This window comes from Sturnira hondurensis, unplaced genomic scaffold (assembly GCF_014824575.4).
Source record: "Sturnira hondurensis isolate 20B ecotype Veracruz unplaced genomic scaffold, ASM1482457v3 Scaffold0014099, whole genome shotgun sequence".
NCBI classification, from domain to species: Eukaryota; Metazoa; Chordata; class Mammalia; order Chiroptera; family Phyllostomidae; genus Sturnira; species Sturnira hondurensis.
In genome coordinates this window covers 602,114-621,261 of record NW_028086730.1, presented here as the reverse complement: position 1 = coordinate 621,261, position 19,148 = coordinate 602,114, and the positions used below count along the sequence as shown (strand labels likewise).

At 56.6% G+C, this 19,148-nt stretch overlaps 1 long non-coding RNA gene across 2 annotated transcripts; it reads right to left on the bottom strand.

Moving 5' to 3' along the window:
- Positions 1-8,529: 8,529 nt before the first annotated feature.
- Positions 8,530-14,251, bottom strand: LOC118998392 (uncharacterized). 2 transcript variants are annotated; one of them, XR_005068857.1, is made up of 2 exons: positions 13,792-14,251; positions 8,530-8,833 (listed from the first exon to the last, which is right to left on the bottom strand). It is a non-coding gene; the product is annotated as an uncharacterized LOC118998392 (long non-coding RNA). The 2 variants fall into 2 exon arrangements; XR_005068858.1 differs by lacking the exon at positions 13,792-14,251 and adding an exon at positions 12,886-13,248.
- Between the last annotated feature and the right edge of the window lie 4,897 nt (positions 14,252-19,148).

Sequence of the window (19,148 nt, the reverse complement as noted above, 5' to 3'; positions counted from 1 at the left end):
CCCATGTTCTCTCATGTTGCCGGTGCCACGTGGAACCCCCGTAAGAGGAGCGCACCAGCTGTGCAGCAGAGGCCATATGGTCCGCAGGCTTTGAGGGAGGAGGAAAGGAAGGGAGGGCTGGGCTGGGCTGGGCAGTGGCTGGTTCCCGTCCAGCAGTGGGGGGCTTCCACAGGGAGGTGGGACGCCCTTCTGAGGCCCAGAGAACCGGAGCCTGGGGAGGGCAGGGAGAGAGAGGCCCGAGGTGGCCAGGGCCATGTCGGTTGTCAGAGAAGGCCAGAGGCAGCTGGATGCTGGGGGAGCAGAGGGCCAGGTGTGGCTGGTCGCTGGCTGGTGAGTGGGAAGTCACAGGCAGGCTTCATGGGTGGCGTTTGGGGACAGGCCACAGGAGTGTGGTGGAAGTGCGTGGTTGGAGCAGGCCCCACCCCTTGCGCGGGTGGGAAGGTAAGTGAGGTCAGGGGGTTTGAATCTCCGCTCCCAGCTTCAGGTGTGGGCGCTAGGTTCTGTGTGTGGGGCAGTGGGGCGGGTGGGGCCTGGGGAGGAAGCCCAGGCAGGTCTCGGTCCCACCGCCCACACCTTCTGCCCTCCGTCCTGGAGGGCACCCGAGGGGGCCTGGCCTGCGCTGTCCCCGGTCTCCTCGACCCCATGTTGCCTTTCTTTCTCCAGCCCACGTCCATCAGCTTGTCTCGTTCACCCACAGGCAGTAGGGGTACTGTCCACCTAGGGGCGCCTCTGGACGTCACAGTCCCCATGAAGTAGGGACCCCGCAGGCCACAGAAGCCTGGCTAGGGGGCACTCACAGTCCTCGGTCACAGTGGGAGCTGCTGGCCTGAGCCGCCCGTAGTGGAGGGTGCTCCCGGTGCACTTGAGACGGTGACTGTGCCCAGACGCAGGTGCAGAAGCCTCAGGTCAGCCAGAGGGGCCGTGCGCCCCCCGCTGCAGTCCAGCCTCAAAGTGGGCACGGTGCGGGGACCGAGGCAGGTCTGCGGCAAGGGCGCTCCAGACCCTGGGCTCCCAGGCTTCTCAGCCTCACAGAGCGAGCGGGCTGGGTGGGCAGCACACACCACTTGCCGTGTGTGGCCACAGGACCGTGGGAGATGTGGGGCACTGCCTCGTGGCTGGCACTGCCCTGAGAGGGCTGGTCCGGGCAGGGCTCTCGGCGGCTGACGAACGAGGTTGGAGTTGGCGGTCAGGCTGTAACCGAGTCCCTCTCTCTCCCAGTCATCGTGAACCCGCAGACCGTCCTCAGGATCAACAGCATCGAGATCGCCCCGTGTCTGTGCTGAGCGCCACGCTGACTTCCACAGACATGTCAATAAACCCTTCCCAGGATTCCGAATCTCTTTGCCCCAGCGCCGAAGGCCCGTGCTGGTCGGTCCTGGCCTGAGCCCCAGGTCCTGAGCCCCAGGTCCTGAGCCTGTCCTTGCTGCCTTTCCCTGGGACTTGGGGGCTTGGGCGGGCAGCTGACCCAGGGAAGAAGGCGTGTGTCCTGAACCCATAGTCAGGGGAGCGGAGGAGGCTTTGGGGAGTGAGTGTAGAGGAGGAGCATCGGGACTCCAGGCCGGGATCTGTGTCTCTCCCGGCAGGGCCTTCCTCCGGAGAGTTAGGGTCCTCGAGCGCCATCACACACAGCAAACCCTTCCTGGGCAAGTCGGCTTCAGGAGCCCTTGGGGGACCATCCCTGGTGCGTGGGAACCAGAGAGCAAACGAAGACAGTGCTGACCCAGCAGCCTCTCCCCACCACCCATACCTGCCCCCCCCCAAGTCAGTCTGGCGGGCCACTGGCCCAGCCCTGGGGACTCGGCCACGCCCGCAGGCAGTGCCCTCGGTGGACAGCAGGGGGGCGAGAGTCCTGCAGGCAGAGACCCAGAGCCCCACTGTTTCCCCAGGCTGCTTGGCCGGGGGCGGGACAGCCTCTGAAGGCAGGGTGCCCCCTGGTGCTGCCCTGGGGTGATTCCACTGACCTCCCACATGCCCTGGCTTACTCCACGTCCCGGGCAGGCGCCTCTGGCTCTCTCTGCCAGCCTGGCACCTGCACTTGTCCCAGGCATGTGGTGACATTGGAGACTGGACTCCCCTCCCACATTCTTCAAAATGCATGTTCACACATGTGCCTGAAGTAGGGAATAGATTCGGAAAAGTCTGCCCAGGTCAGCAGACTCTGGAGCCACAGACCAGCAAGCCACACGTGGTCTCAGCCAAGTTCCCAAGCACGAGGCTTCTGCTTCCCCACCCATCGGGTGGGGGTGAAGTTCGCCCGTCAGACCCCCCTGCATTCCCCAGACGTGGCAACGTGCCCGCCGAGCACAGACGTCGGAGCCAAGCTGGCGAGTGCTCGCTCCTTCTGAACACGGGTCCTGGTGTCATTCGGAAGAAGGCAGACACAATTCGTGTCTGCGGGGGGGACACTGACCACCGCAACGCTGACGGCCTTGGAAAGTGAGCCCAATACCATAGGGCCCGTACCTCTGTGGAGTGGAGTGGGCAGAGACAGACAGGTTCCCCGGGCGCAGCGGTGGGCGGGGCTGGAGAAGCCAGGAACAGTGACAGTGGGGCAACATGAGTGTCACTGAGTTGTCACAGATGGTGACTTTCTTGGCGTGGACATCACACCACAGTTTTTAAAAACAGAAAAAATGGAGGCCCTGGCTGGTGTAGCTCAGTGGATTGAGCGCAGGCCTGCGAACCAGAGGATCGCGGTTCAATTCCCAGTCAGGGCACATGCCTGGGTTACAGGCCGGTTCCCTGCAGGCCAACTCCCAGCAGGGGACACACGAAAGGCAACCATACATTGATGTTTCTCTCCTAAATAAGTAAATAAATTTAAAAAATAAAAACAGAAAAAATGGCCCTGATGAGCATGGCTCCCTCAGGTGGGCGTTGTCATGCAAAGTGAAAGGTCACCAGTTTGGTCCCCAATCGGGGCACGTGCCTGGGTTGCAGCCAATCAAAGTCTCCCTCATCCATCTCCCTCTCCCCCTCTCTAAAAAAAGTATTAAAAAGCTTAGGTTAATGGCATCACTTAATGCGGGGGAGAAAACATCAGCTTCTTAGCAGAGTGTAGATGTTCTCTCGCAGATTCTTGACGCAGTTGTTCTGGGAGGGTATCCCCACCACACTGCTGGTCACCTTGGGGTTGGCTGGGTGCTCTGACCACACCAGCACTCACTGTCCCATCTCAGTGGCCCCCCAGTCCAGAGCCCTCCTTCCCATATTCATAAGGATGCTTCGCTGCTCAGGGAACTGTGTGGGCTGCCCCCCAGGTCCCCAGGCACCCACTTGCCTCTCCTCCCATTAACCCAGCCACTGCCCAGGTCAGCACCCACCTTGGCCTCACCCAACCCCTGAGGCCATGTGGCGGCCCTCAGTCTTCACCCCACTTTCCCCCCTGGACTGCAGAGCTCGGCCCACCCTCGCCAGGCCATGGGTGGCCCCAGGCCCGAGGCTGTGCCACCCAACGCCTCCCAGGCAAGCCCAGCAGGTGTTAGGCTTGGAAGGGCAGGGTAGAGGGGAGACACTGGGACCGTGGACAGCCCAGGGATTAGGCACAAGGGTTTTGAGTCACTACCCAGCATGCCTGGCTGCTGCGGGCACATGCCACCTGCCCCCGTGGGGCTGCCCTGGCCACCCTGTCTCAGGAGGTCCCTCCCCGTCTCTGTGCTCCCAGTCTTGTTCCTGACACCAGGGTGTCTATTTATTTGGCCTGAGTTGCTCACCTGCCTCCCCCCTGCACTGCCAGCCCCAGCCTGGGGTGTGTGTGCACCTGTTTTACTCACGCACCCACAGCCACCATCACCCCCACCCCTGGCCCGGCACTCATGCAGCCAGTGTGCTGAATGAATGCATGAATGGATGTCTCCACCAGAATCCCACTTCCCACTACTGGTGATGACTGTCCCCAGGCAGGACTGGGGCTACTGGCTCTGTGCAGAGCAGACCTCTGTGGGCCTGGCAAAGAGAGTGGCTACCCAAACCCCAGGAGAACGTTGAACAGGTAAGTGCCGTGTGTTCCTGTGCTGGTGGCCAGGTGCAGTCTACAGAGCCATCGAGGGGGCTGCCCTGGCTCCAGCAGGTGGGGCTGGCGGCAGGAGCAGCTGCTGTGGCTTCCTGGCCAGCATCTCCACACTTCCAAGGCTCCTGGGCCTCCCCCACTTCTGCTGGGGCGGAGCTCAGCCCTCAGGGGCTGGAGGTGAGCAGAGCCTGGGTGCCCTTTGCCCCACTTTCTGTGCAGACTGCTCGGCAGAGACAGGCGGCCAGGCGCCAGGCTGCCCAAGGACCTGAAAGGGCCTCTGGGCTTCCCCTCCCACCGCCCCACCGCCCCCATGATGGCCAGCAGGGCACTTCGACATCCCCCTCGGGAGCTCTGCCCACTGTTTCAGGCCTGGATGTGTAAAACAGAGTGGCAAGGTCTTGCCCTACCCCCCGCTCCTAATGAAAAATCCAGGGCCAGCAGAAGCTGTCACGCATGTGACGTCTGTGGGACAAAGGTCACTCTCTCGAGGTGGCGTTTTAAAGTGCACTTACACGGCACGGGGGCTGTCTTGGAGCCAGCACTCGAGAGAGGGAACTGCAGGCCCCACGCTCCTGGTCCAGGCCTGGGGACCCCGGGCCCGGGAGGGCTCCAGTGCAGCCTGGGCCTGGCCAGGGACAATGGTGACGCCTGCTGAGCAGGGCTAGGAGAAGCCCGTCCCACGTGCTGACACGTGCAAACCCCCTCCAGCCTGGTGACATGGCCACGTGGACGAGAGAAGGGGGCTCTGTGGCAGGTGACCTCGCCAGGCAGGTGGCAGTAGGCCGTCCTCACCATGGTTGCAGTGGCGGTCACGTGTTACCATGCATAGCTCTCTGGCACCCGGACATCTCTTGCCTTCCAGAAGATTCTCTCCTCCCAGAGCGACGGAAGGCACAGAAGTGGACACTCGGGACTTCCTCCCGTCAAACCCGGGCCTTGAGGCACATCATCCGACAAGGAAACTCTCCTTGAGAGAACTTCCCCGCTCTCCGAAAAGACAGGGTGTTCCGTTCCAGGGCCGACCTGAGGCTGACTGGTAGCTCTGCTGTCTCAGGGGGGCCGCCCCTGCACACGCCTGGCCTGCCCGGGCTGCTGGGGGTGCGTCAAGCTCCCCACGGGAGGGACTGACGAGGCCTCGGAGAGCTCTCTCCTGGGAGCATTCAAATCAGACTGAAAGGTCTCCAGAGACTCAGAGATGTGTCGGGGAGGGGTGGGCATTTCAGAGGCAGGACCAGAGGTCTGGGCTCACAGGACCCCCACCCCCCACCCACAACCCGGGAAAACTGCCTGCCCTCTGCACCTGTGCCCCCGACGGGGCCCAGCCGTCCCCTCCCCTGTCAGCACAGGTTGATGTTCCTACAGGATAGACACCGAGTGTCAGTGAGCGTTCCCAGTGCCGGCTCCAGCAGGCAGGGTCACCGCTCAGAGCTCTGGCTCCCCCCTCAGCCCCTCAGGGCAGGGCGGTGTCTGCTACGTGGAGCCCAGCCCCAGCTGCAGCTTCAACCCCCGGGAGGGCCTGGTGACACCTCCCCTGGGCTCTCCGGACGGCCCCTCCACGCAGGTACCACTTCTCCAAAGTGTGGGTTTTATTACCACTCAGGTGTGGTGAGGCCAACAGATCAGGGATGACCACCTGTGGCACCACGGTTCGTTACCAGGGGCACATCACATGGGGGGCAGGGGACACGGGGGCCATCATGAGGCAGAAGGAGACCAAGGAGCAGTAGGTGGGGGCCAGGGCTGCGGTTTCCACGGTTTCCACGGGAGGAACCAGTGAGGCAGGTCTAGGTGGGGCTTGTTTGGATCATTTCAATGCACCCCGGGGGCAGAAGTGATGTCCCTGGGTGTCTGGCACCCTGCCTGGGTGCTTCTCCCAAGGGACAGTGTCCTGAGCGCGTGGCCTGGGAGTGGCTCGAGGTTTAGACTCCAGGTGGATTGAAAGGCACACTCTCAGCAAGCCGCTCTCCATCCCTCGAAACCAGCCAATGCAGGCAGAGGCGTCCTCCAAGTCAGCAGGGCACCCCTTGCCACAGCGTCGGAAGACAGAAAATAAGACAGACAGACACAGCCCCGGGCAGCTGGGTGTGCAGGGAGGAAACACCAGGTTCGGTGGTCCGAACCCAGTCTCCGGCCTGGCCTCACAGGGGCTGGTATGCGCCACCACGCAGGACCTTTGGGTGCTTCCACCTCGCCAAGAGCCCAAACAGAGCAAACGTCTCCCACGAAGACTCAACGATGCCCAGACAGGATCCAGCACTTGGAATCTTGCCAAGGCCTTGGGCTTACCCCCCAGGGAGGCCGAGCTCCTTGTGCCCAAGGACAATGTCACTATAGCCTCCAGTCCTGCACAGAGCTCGGCTCGGTGCCCCACACGGGACAAGGGGACGACCATTTCCCGGACCTGGCGGGGGGAGCCCAGCACCGTGGGTCTGCACGGACCACGGTGGTCACTCACCATGGCCATTCCAGTGGGGCCAGCACTAAGCTCTGCCCCTTTCGGCCCCGCGGCCTTGGGCTCCGTTGCTCCACCCATCTCTGTCTCGGTCTCTTTGTTGGTAAAATGACCAAAATAATGGTGGGTAAAGCGCTTGAAAACCTGCAAAGGATGCGGAACAAATAAATCACCACAATAATCTAATAACCAAGTCTGGGCCCATGAATGGAAGAATGAATGGATGGAAGGATGAAAGACTGGATGGATGAGCAAATGTTGGAAAAGACTGTTCTGGGAAGCTGATTTCTCCCACAAGCTCTACTCATGAAAAATACCTGCCAACCCAGGATACCAAATTCCAGGGTCGGGTGCCAACCACACAGTCAAGGTGAAGTCCAGAGGCCGAGCTGCAGCCCTGCCTGAGGACAAGACCTGGCACGGCAGGTGTTCACGCTATTATTTTTCTTCCCCCACCAGACATGGGGTGTTTGGGAACTGTGCAAACTTGGGGAGGGAGTGGCAAGCGGGAAGTGGAGGGCATGTGGTGTGGGTGGTCACCCTGACGTCCATTTCCAGGTGATGGTCCAGGGGCCCACAGCAGGTTAGATAGGGGCATCGCTTCCCTCTGGCGTTCCCTCCTACCGCACACGGTGTCTCGAGCAGACTGAGCAGGCAGGCTCCGCCCCCTCCATCCCTGCCACATTCTCTTCCAACCATGTCGTCTGAGAAGGTCCGGGCATGGAGGACTGGAGTTCAAGGAATTCGTCTCCACGGAAGAGAACGTGGCATCCAAAATGGGTGAACAATTGGCTGTTTTATTTTAATTATTTTACTCTTGCTACTGAATATAGGCATTGTACTGTACTTTCTTATTCCTGTGAAAATCACCCAAGAGGAAGGGACAGTTCAGGGGAAAACATTAGTATTCCCCACGGAACTGCCTGGAAGGATGGAAAAATCCTCTCTAGTGAAATAGCCCCTGAATGTCTAAAAGTTGTTGGAATACCAGCCCCTCCTTTACCTTGAATAGGGATACATATATCAATTAGAATTAGACAGGCTAAGAAATAAGAGAAGCTGGTTAGCTATTAAGCATGTAAAAACAGTTACTAGGGAGTCAGAGTTTATAATACACAGAGAAACATTTTAGACAGAAAGATAGATAGCTAAGTTAGACATCACAAAGGCTTATAATGAATTTCCTACCTCTGTTCGGTCTAGCATACCTTTGCCCCATGACAAACTCTGAGAACTTTAATAAACAATAAGACATTCAAACTCTCTACATACAGCTACTTCTAATTGTCTGATTAATGGTTCTCCTGGTCAAAACAACTTTTGTTTAACATAACTAAAACTATGGAAATTCTTGTACTTTTCCTGGTTACCTTTGTATTGATTTTTTTCCTGCTTAACTGATCATGCTATGCACCTGCAAATGTGAATCACTACCAGAAATGAAAATATAAAAATCTGCTTGTACTTGCAATATACGGAACAGAGCTTCACTGTCTTTTGAGGCGTGTTGTTGTCTGTTACCCATCGCCGACGCCGTGCCCACCTCCCAGGAACCCCTGGGCCCCGCTGCGGCCGCTGGGCCGCGGCACATCCCCACCTCCCATCCAGGGCTTGCTGTAGGGCGGCACCGTGCCTGGCACTTCACACGAGTTACCACATTTAATCCTGAAGATAATGTCGCTGGGTTAGTCGGAGCTCTCCAGGGAAACAGAGCCAAGAGCTTCCCTGTGGACACACAGAAGGGGCGTCAGGGCTCCCACTGTTGTGGGGGCTATCTCGCCATCTGCTGCCTGAACGCTGCCGACCCCAGAAAGGATGGTTCTGGTCCTAAGCCGAGGGCCTGCGAATGAGGCAAGCCAATGGCACAAACCCCGGTCCAAAGTGAAAGGGCCAGGAACACCCACGTCCAAGGCAGGAGCAGGTGGGTGTGCCAGCTCGCGCAGACAGAAAACTCGCCCTCCCTAACCATGCCCTCCTCCGCCTTTTGGTTCTGTTTGGGTGTTGGGGAAAAAACCTGTCCTCAACCCTCGTGGGCAGTCTAATAATTAAATTGATGTGAGAAAGATTGCCCGGAAAAAAAGCACGTTTAATTACACTCAAGGTTCCCATCAGAACAGACCCACGGGTGGGCAGTCGGGGGACTGAAGCCCATGCGTCCCTCTGAGCTAAGGAGAGGCGATGGGGCCTGGGACTCTTCACCGGGCGATGGAGGAGCAGAGGCGTGGTGGTACCGCTCCTCCGCCCGGCCCTGCAGAAACAAAGGGACACGGAGCGGAATGCTGCCCGACTGGTCTGGCTAAGTTCCGCCTCCAGCTCGCAGCACCTGGTGGAAGTCTCTGGCGATACCTCTCTTCCTGCTCCAGACCCTCCGTCTAAAGGGAGAGCGAAAAACGTCCCGAGTCTTTTGTTTCTTAAAACTCATCAGCCCCAGGTAATCCTCAGGCCCAAGGGACACATTTGGGGTGGCCCACACACTCTGGTGAGGGCAAGGGGGGGCCTTTTTACTCAGTTACTGATTCGAGGGCTCACCTCCTCCAGAAACACCCCCACAGACACACCCAGAAATAAGGTCTTGCTCTCTGGGCACCCCTCAGCCCAGTTGAGTGGCCCCACATGTTTAACCATGTAGTTCTCGCGATCGTCTGCACAGTAAGTTTTAGTGTTCCTATTTCACACATAAAGACACAACAGTGTGGATGAACGGCAAACACCACACCTTGTGAACGGAGCCAGACGCAGAAGGACACAGACTAGACAGTTGCGTGCACGGGGAGTGTCCGGCACATGCCGGTCCACACCGACCCAGAGAACCAGGGGGGTGGGGGGGGTGGGGGGGGCGGGAGAGTCTGCTCACTCTCTCCCTAAAATAAAAGACACATGTTCCATTTGCACCGATGACTTCACTGACTTGGGCATTTTGAGTGTGTCGGCTCTCCCCGACCACTGGCTGCTAGTGGGTAGAGGCCAGGGGTGCTGCTAAACGTCTTGCAACGCACATCACGGCCCCCCCGCAAAGCATTATTTGGCCAAAGTGTCACTAGTACCATGAACTTCGCAAACCACTTTTGACACATTTGATCGGTCACAGCACTTTCTCCTCACACCGCACAAATCCTTTTTTTGCGTTTTCAATTGCACTTTCTTGAAATGATAAAGCGTAAGAAATGTTGCGTGCTTTCTTCCATCTTCAATATTAAAATGGCTGCACAAAAATTCGCCGATTTTAATAAGTTTTGTTAAATGCATGCTGACATGACAGCTATCACAATACAATCTAACAACATTGTTTCTAGTGAAGTTCGAGATAACCAAGTGCTACTCCAGCCGACGGACAGGAACATATAATGGGCATTTTGACCGACCTAACAGATGAGTCAGTGGTTGCTTGGGCCTGGGAGGGTTAGGGGCCCCTGGGGAGTGACCGAGAGGCATTTCGTTCTGGGGCAATGAAAGTTTTGTACAAGTGACCGTGGCCACCGTGGCATCGCTCTGAAAGTGTCCTCAAAAGTGCTCATGGGTGGGTTGTGCCGTGTGGGGGCCACACCCTGATACAGCTGTTTCAAAAAGACACACCTGGAACCAGAAAACTGGACTTCCAGCCAAGACGGAGGCGTAGGCAGACACACTGTGCCTCTTCACACAACCAAAAGAAGGACAACAAATGTAAAAGCAAAAAACAACCAGAACTGCCAGAAAATCGAACTGTATGGAAGTCAGACAACCAACGAGTTAGAGAAGAAACACTCACCCAGACCGGAAGGAGGGGTGGAGTCGGGCATCCACTGGCGGACCGGGTGGTCCCACATTCACGTGCAGATAAACTGGGAGGAACAACTGGGGATCGAGACAGACCACACAACCCAGGGTCCCAGCGCAGGAAAACAAAGCCTCAAACCTCTGACTGAAAACACCTGTGGGGGTTGTGGCGGCCGCAGGAGAGACTCCCAGCCTCACAGGAGAGTTCGTTGGAGAGACCCACAGGGTCCCAGAACTTACACAAACCCACCCACCCAGGAATCAGCACCAGAAGGGCCCAATTGGATTGTGGGACACAGATGAAGTGACTGAAAACTGGCAGAGAGTGGAGCAAAGGCCATTTTTCCCTCTTGGATCCACCTCCCCCCCAAGTTCAGCAAGACAATGTGGTGACCTGAGTTGCCCCGCCCTGGTGAACACCTAAGGCTCCGCCCCTCACTATGTGCCAGCAATGCCAAGACAAAATAAAATGGCCCAAATGAAAGAACAGATCAAAGCTCCAGAAGAAATACAACTAAGCCACAAAGAGATAGACAACCTATCAGAGGCACAGTTCAAAACACTGGTAATCAGGATGCTCACAGAATTGGCTGAATTTGGTTGCAAAATAGAGGAAGAAGTGAAGACTATGCTAAGTGAAATAAAGGAAAATGTACAGGGAACCAACAGTGACAGGAAGGAAACCAGGACTCAAATCAATGGTTTGGAGCAGAAGGAAGAAAAAACATTGAACCAGAACAGAAGGAAGAAACAAGAATTCAAAAAAAAAAATGAGGAGAGGCTTGGGAGCCTCCAGGACAACTTTAAACATTACAACAACCAGATCATAGGGGTGCCAGAAGGAGAAGAGGAAGAGCATGAAATTGTAAACTTATCTGAAAAAATAATGAAGGAGAACTTCCCCAGTCTGGCAAAGGAAACAGACTTCCAGGAAGTCCAGGAAGCTCAGAGAGTCCCAAAGAAGCTGGACCCAAGAAGGAACACCCCAAGGCACATCATAATGACATTACCCAAGATTAAAGACAAGGAGAGAATCTGAAAAACAGCAAGAGAAAAGGAGACAGTTGCCTACAAGGGAGTTCCCATCAAACTATCAGCTGATTTCTCGAAAGAGACCTTGCAGGCAAGAACGGGCTGGAGAGAAGTATTCCAAGTCATGAAAGGCAAGGACCTCCATCCAAGGTTGCTCTATCCAGCAAAGCTTTCATTTAGAATGGAAGGGCAGAGAAAGTGCTTCCCACAGAAGGTCGAGTCAAAGGAGTTCATCATCACCAAGCCCTTATTCCATGAAATGTTAAAGAGACTTATCTAAGAGAAAGAAGATAAAAATACGAACAGTAAAGTGACAACAAACACAGTTATTCATTGGCGGGAGCCAATTCCTCACAATACATTACATTATTATATTATTTTACATTGCATTATATTTAAGGTACCATGTGATTCCAATATGCTAATGGCTCTGTTCCTCCAGGGAACCCCGAGTCATTCAAAGACAGAGGGCAAGGCCGTGAGGGCATCGACCCTGTGTGCGCACACGGCCTGGACCGGCATTCTGGGAATCCGCCCTGCCCTGCAGGACAGACATGCAGGTAGAACTGACCTTTGCATGGTTACCGACCGCAGTCCCGGCTGCTGGGCGAACGGCAGCCAACACTCGTGGCACGAGGACCCGTCCACTGTGCGGCAGTGAGCGCTGCAGCACCACTGTACCCTCAAACAACCCAGGATCGGTCCACGCCCCCCCCCGCCCCCCTCGGCAGCGATAGGAAGGCAGCAGCAAACATATCCCTGTTGGCTTGCGTTTTCACAAGGAAATTCTGGAAGGACAACCCGGGACAACCCGGAAGCCAGTACTGTTGGTTACCTCTGTGCCAGTTGGGCGGGTGGGGAATACTTTTCCCCAGGAGCTTTTTTTTTTTTTTTTTTCATTGAGCTCTGGGCATGAAACAGCTTGGCGGCCAACACAGGCCTCAGGCAAAGATGAACCAACCGAGGACTGTGCACTGGCTGTGCCCCCGACGGATAAGAGAGCACCGTGACCCATCCGGTGCCGCCCGGCCTAGTGCCCTAGATACTCTTTTTTGATTCTGATTTGATATGTGAACCATATTAACGACTTGAACATAGTCCCTACTCAAAAACAAGATATGGGGGCCTCAGCTGCCTTCGGTGCCTTTGTTCATTGCCCTGTAGAAAGGAGTGGTGGGGGGGGGCATCTACTCTGGTCAATGCTGTACTCCCCCAGCCTGGGAGAGGTCTGGCGCCTGGGAGTGCTGGGGAAACACAATTGGGGTGAATGGCTGACTAGAAAAACTAGAAACAAACTAAAAGCAAGAAACGACAGAGGACGCCTGACACCAACGCCGAGGCCCTCCAGCTGGAGTCTCATAAAGCAGTTAAGGAGGCAGGGCTAGGGCGGGTCGTTTCTGACATATACCGTAGGGGAACGAGGGGGCAGGTTTCAGAACCGTATATATAACCCGATCTATGTAAAAGGCATCCCTAAAATGAAACTACGCCATGTCAAATGTAGAAAAATCTAGAACATGCAGCAGACTGAGCGTTGTTTCGTCCAGAGCAGGGCAGTTGTTGGGTGGGGGGTGGGAGAGTGCCAGTGACCCAGGGCTTCTGACTAGTTTCTATTTATTCCCGGGAATGCACTTACTACCTGGGGAAAATCAGTAACGTTCAGTCAAGAAAAACAGAACGGAAACGCTTTTCTACCACGCGGCTTCCATTTTGTGGAGACGCACGAAATGGGAGTCTAGAGAACTAGCAAGTAGCACAGAAGAGCGAAAGGAAATGCAGCCGAGTGTTATCAGGAAGTGAGCGCTCCGGCGACTTTTAAAAGCTTTTTGTTTTATAGTGCAGTGTTTTCTCTTTCTCCCAATGACTACGCTTAATTGCGTAATTTCAGAGCTTAAAAAAGAGTGGCCCGAGCCGCTAGCTCTGGAGGCCAACTCCCGCTGCAGCCCCCTGGGGGCGCTGGCCGCGGCGCAGGCGGGTCCGCCAGAGCTGGCTGACCGGTGGACCGAGGGCACCCGGAGCAGGAAGCCGCCCAGCGGGTCGCGGACGCAGAGACGGCGCGAGGAAGTGCTGGCTCTGCGCGTGTACGGGCGCAGGGCGGCGCGATCTGAGTTCCCCGGCCTAGGCGCTCGGGGCCGGGGGCCTTCTTCCCGCGGGAGCGCACTCGGGCCGCCCCCACCCTCCCCTTTCGCCGGGGCAGAGGTCACAACGAAAGCCCGCGTGAGCTGGTCCCTCCTGTAGTCTGACTCCGCCCCGCGCACAGGCCCGGATGACCTTGACCCGAAACGACTTCCCCGGATTCCCTCTCCTGTCTCCTCCCCGCTCAACTCCTGCCGACCGGGGCGGGGCGCGAGGCCCCTCCCACCCCAGCTACTCCTCGTGCGCAAAAGAGGGACTCTAAGGGAGCCTGGGACTCAAACTGGGCTGTGGAGGGGCGGGGAGAGGAGCCAGAGCCAGCGGGGAGAACGGAGGAAGCTGGTGTGGGGCGGGGGTACATCAGGGGACCCCCATTCCACCCACCTCTAACCACCCCCAATGGCAGGACCTGCAGCTGCGTATGGTGCCCCGAACCTTGGCCGCGCCCTGGGCATCAGCCCCACCTCTCCGGGCCTGAGGCGGGCACCCCGGCGGGCAGGGGTGGGGCTGCAGCTTCGGGATCGTCCACCGAGCTTCCTGCGGGGGAAAAACAGACATTCAAGGGAGCAGGGCAAGTGGGGCGGGTTTTAACTGCAACCGCTCCCTCGGGTCCGCAGCTCTCCGCTCACCTCCTCGCCGCGCCCGCCTGTCGCTTCCTCTCCCAGCACCCCACCTCCGAAGTCCGCCCTCCCTCCCATCAAAAGCAAATGACCTAAAGGAAACAATTAGTTTATCTGGCAACCCTTAAGAGCCCAGCCAATTCCCCTATTTTCCTTCCCGCAAAAGTTCTGGTCACTTGGCCGGGTCTGGGTCATCAGAAATGGGGACTCCGCCTCAGTTCCGGATCAGGAGTGGTGCAAGGGAGGCCGCTCAGATCTTAGAGAGGCAGGTGCCCTGGAACCAGACCCTGTGGGAGGACCGGGAAGGAGGAAGCGGGTATCAGACTATTTGGGGTCACCTGGGAGGCTTCTTGGAGCAACTGATGTCTGAATTGGACCTTGAGGGCTAAGTAAGCATTTTCCAGGTGGGAAAGGAGACAGCCATCGGGTTATATTTCAGGGTCAAGACCAGAGTGGGAACTCTGCGCCCCACCGCACCCCCAGCCGGTGGACGGGCTGGTGAGTGAGAGCTGCGAGCACCCATCCAAGGAGGAGGGGTGGGTGAGCAAAACACGGTCCGTCCAGCAGGGGGGAATTACTCAGCCACAGAAAGGAATGAAGCACAGGCTGCAGTTGGGTGAGCCTTGACCATGGGCTCAAACTGTTCTGGGATTAGAATGAGGCAATGGTTACACAACCTTGTGTATACAGTAAAAACCACCGTACCGTACACTTTTAAAGGGTGTAACCCAGAAGACTTTTTAAAAGGGAGAAGGGCCCTGGCTGGTGTAGCTCAGTGGATTGAGCGCGGGCCTGCGAACCAGAGGATCGCGGTTCGATTCCCACTCAGGGCACATGCCTGGGTTGCAGGCTGGTTCCCTGCAGGCCAACTCCCAGCAGGGGACGCACGGAAGGCAACCATACATTGATGTTTCTCTCCCTCTATCCTTCCCCTCTAAAGATAAATAAATAAAATCTAAAAAAAATAAATAAAAGGGAGAAGGGCTGTGGGCAGAGCTCCACGTGGACCCGGCACCGTCTGCTCGCTGCTCCGTTGTGCAGTGGAGGAAAGTGTACCTGGTCTGGGCCTCACAGCACAGCTGGCGGGGCTGTGCCCCAGCCAGCACCCAGGTGCCTCTGAGCATCTGGAAAGCATCCTGGTTTACCCCACCTGCCTTCCTGGCATTTAGTCCACAGCCAGGCACAGAGACCAAGGGAAGGCATTCTACGCAGCAGAAACCGCACGACCAGATGCCCAGAGGCAGGAAGTGGGACAAGGTCCTGAGTGGAAGACGTTCATGGAACCCTGTCAGCACAGGCTGGGGTGGGCCTCGAGAGGTGGTTTGGAGACGCAGCCAGCTTCGAGGACAGCCAGAAGCGGTCCAATTGCACAACGCAGAGGATGGGGCCTGGGGGAGGTGGCAGGTGCTGGGGGGGGGGNCCCGGGGCCCTTGCGCACCCCGCCGCGGGGGGGGGGGGGGGGGGGGGGGGGGGGGGGGGGGGGGGGGTGGTCGGTGAGCTTCCTGAGGACCTGTGCGTGGGCTGGAGGAGGAGATGCTGGGTGAGATGGGGGGCAGGGGACACCTGGGATCCCCCATTCTGCAGCCGCTCCCTTGTCAGCTCACTGCCCAGCACAGAGCAGGTGCTCCGAGAACACTTAAAATTCCCACCCCTGGGAAGAAGGGCCACAGATGTGCTCCTTTATTTGTCCCCCCCCTCCCCCGAGCTCCTCTTACACAAGGAAGACCTCCAGGGAAGGGGACTGTGGGGGCAGAAGCCAGGGGGCACTTGCACCCCAGCTGCTACCTGGGAGCAAGGAAAGCAAACATTACGCGCCACCCTGAATTCAGAATCTGGGATTGTCTCCTGCTGGGGTGTGGCGGAGCAGACAGTATCACAGTGTCACAGCCAGGGCTTCCCTCACCTCTGAGGTGTTTTTTAAGGAAAAGGAGAATGTTGGAAAACATTTGAAATCTGAGGACAGCAAGTAGAAAGGCGCCATACAAACTGTGGGCCTTGGAAAGCAGGTCCTGTGGTCTGCCCCGTGGTCTGCCCCATGGCCTTGGGATGGGGGGCAGAGGGACAGTCGGGTGGGACTGTGCCTGTGGGCTCTGATGCCGTCCTGGGGCAGACAGTGTCAGACTCGAGCTGAGTTGATCTTGGGTGTGGGGACCCCTCCGTGCGTTTCTGAGCTGAAGTGGCAGAAGCGAGGTGTCTCATGTCGGTTTTAGAGGGGACGCTGGGAGAGAGACAGGAGGGCGGAGGCCCAGGTGGGTTTCTCCCAGCACAGAAAGGCAGACACAATCCAAGTTCTTCCTCCAGGAAAATAGTCTCTGGGGTGATAAACCATAACTTTGGGGACACTTCCTCTCAGATACTGGAGCCCCTCTGCATTTCTGTGGGACAGTCTACCAGTTAGCACGTCATTCCTGGCGTGGACCTGGGGCTGGGTCACAGACACACTTCCCGAGAGAAGGGGCCGGGCCGGGGAAGGATCTGCAGCCACCCCTTTGCCCTATTTCCAAATCTCAAATTGTTTTCCTTACCCTGCGGGGGCAGAATTCTGCAATGGGCTTCGGGAAGTCCACACCTGGATGAAGCCAGTCCCCCAGGGCATGTGGCTGTGTGTTTTTCTGGCGAAAGCACAGGTAGCTGTCCTCAGAGCTTCAAAGGGTCAGTGACCTGCACGACCCCCCCCCAAAGTTTGAAAACTATCACCTCCGACTCCGTATGAGCTGCCGGCTCCTGCTCCGTCCCCAGTGCAAGGATCTGTCTGCATCCTGACACAGCAGCCCCCTGTCATACTCCCATGTGGACGGACGTTCAGGCAGCTGCTGAAAGAGCTATAAGCATGTCAGCCCGTCCCCACCTCTGAGGCCCAGCGTCCAAGCTGGCCTGGCCCCGGCTGTGGGCCAGTCAAGACCCCGACTTCAGGGCAGGCCCAGGAAGATGCCACCTGCTCCATGCCCAGCAGGTCACTGTGGTCACACCAAGAAGCTCAGGTCGGGGCCACGGGCACACTGCCCACGTGGGCTCAGCGAGTGGGGCCTCAAAGGTGACTGGGATTGGGAGAGGTCACCATGGTGACCTTTGAACTATTCCGACCTCTTCAAAGAGCCTGAAAGGGGTTTCACACTCATCTGACAGGTCCAACTTGGCGGTTGGCAGGCACGACCTGCCTTGTTGTGGGGGCTTGGCAGTCCTGGGCCCGCTCCTTTTTCTGATCAATAAACAAGGAAATAAGTTTACCGTTTGCAGACAAAAGCTGTTCAGACTTGGACTTCTCAGAGCATCGTCCCGATGTGCCCGAGTTGTGGGTTCCATCCCAGGTCGGGCATACATGGGGGTCACCCAGGGAATGCATGGATGCAGGGGACAACAGATCGATGTTTCTCTCTTAAATCAATCAACAAAACAATTTAAAATTCCATGGGCTTGCCCTGGCTGGTGTAGCTCAGTGGATTGAGCGTGGGCCTGCGAACCACAGGATTGCGGTTCGATTCCCAGTCAGGGCACATGCCTGGGTTGCCGGCCAGTTCCTGGTTCCCGGCAGGGGACGCATGAGAGGCAACCACACATTGATATTTCTCTCTCTCTCTCTCTCTCTCTCTCTCTCCTTCCCTTCCCCTCTAAGATAAATAAATAAAATATTAATAAATAAATAAATAAATAAATTTTTAAAATAAAATAAAATTCCACAGGCTTCACAGAGAAAAATAATAATCCTAGCTAATGCTTATGTGGACAAACTGGGTTCTGGGATAGAAAGTCTGTGGCCTCCAAAAACTGGCTAAATCCTCATTTAAAAAAATATTTTACCTATTTATTTTTAGAGGAGAAGGGAGGGAGAAAGAGAGGGAGAGAAACATCAGTACGTGAGAGAAGCATAGATGGGTTGCCTCTCGCATGCCTGAGACTGGGAACCTGGCCCCAGGCACAAGCCTCCACTGGTAATTGAACCAGTGACCTTTCAGTTCATAGGCCCGCGCTCAGTCCACTGAGCCACACCAGCCAGGGCTGAATCCTCTTTTTTTTTTTTTTTTTAAGTGAGAAAACTGAGGCCAAGGCCAGGCAGCAAGGCACAGCCACCCAACGGGAGGCCCAGCTTGCACCCGCCAGGCACTGACCTAGCCACCGGGTACCTCCTGAGGGGACCGACGTCTAGCCACTACCCGGGTCCCTGAGGGTGGTGGGTGCTTCCAAGTGCAGAAGAAATCAAGTGGGCTCCTTGCTCTGGAGGGGTGGAGGGGTGAGGCCAGAGAGGGGAGGGGTGGGGCCCACGGCCTCCTTTCCCACTCCTGCCCAAGGCCTTCCCACCTGTGCCCTGCACGGGTAGGGGAGGCGGGAGGGGGGGTGTGCTGGCAGCTGGCCTCTACTGCTCCCCTCCTCCTAACTCTGCTGTCTCCCCAGGGGATCCCGGTGTCTCGGCTTTGTCACTTCTTCATTTCCTGGCCACCCAGATGGCTTCGCCAGGGCCACTCCCAGTCACCTCCCCACTCCTCTCTCAACCGTTTTTTTAATTTAAAAGCCGAGGCCTAACATATGGGTGGCCAAGAGCAGCCCGTGTGTAACCTTGAGCGTGTGGCTCTGTGCAGGACCGCCCCGAGCACGCCTTTGAGGCGCTCGGTCAGGGCCCGACACCTTGGGGCCTGAAATTTTAAAATTTAAAAACTTTTTTTAAAAAAATTTTCCATACAAATATATATATTTAGAGTAAAACAGCTGATGTGTCTTAGTGATAATAAAAACATGATATGCATTTAAAAAACTTTTTAAAAGATTTCCTTACAGCCATAATAGGAAACTGCTGAAATACATTCATTTCAAACTAGGGAAGAACACGGGCATCCCTTACCCGACCGAACACACCCACCTGTGCTTTCTGTGTGTTTGTTGGCTCTCTTTTGCTATAATGGGCAGGATCCGTCCATGCTCTATGTCTCTTGCTGCTTATTATCGTTACACTTTATGCAGAAACCACCGTTTATTTATCCATTCTGCTGTGGAGGGACGTTGACTGGTTCCTGGAGCATTGTCAGTTTGAGCAAATCTTCTGTAAACTCCCCTGGGGAGTCTTGCGTGGACACGTGCTCTCATGTCTCTCTGGCGTGCACCCAGGAGGAGGATTCTGGGTCAGAGGGCAGGCCTATGCCACGAAGAATGCGTT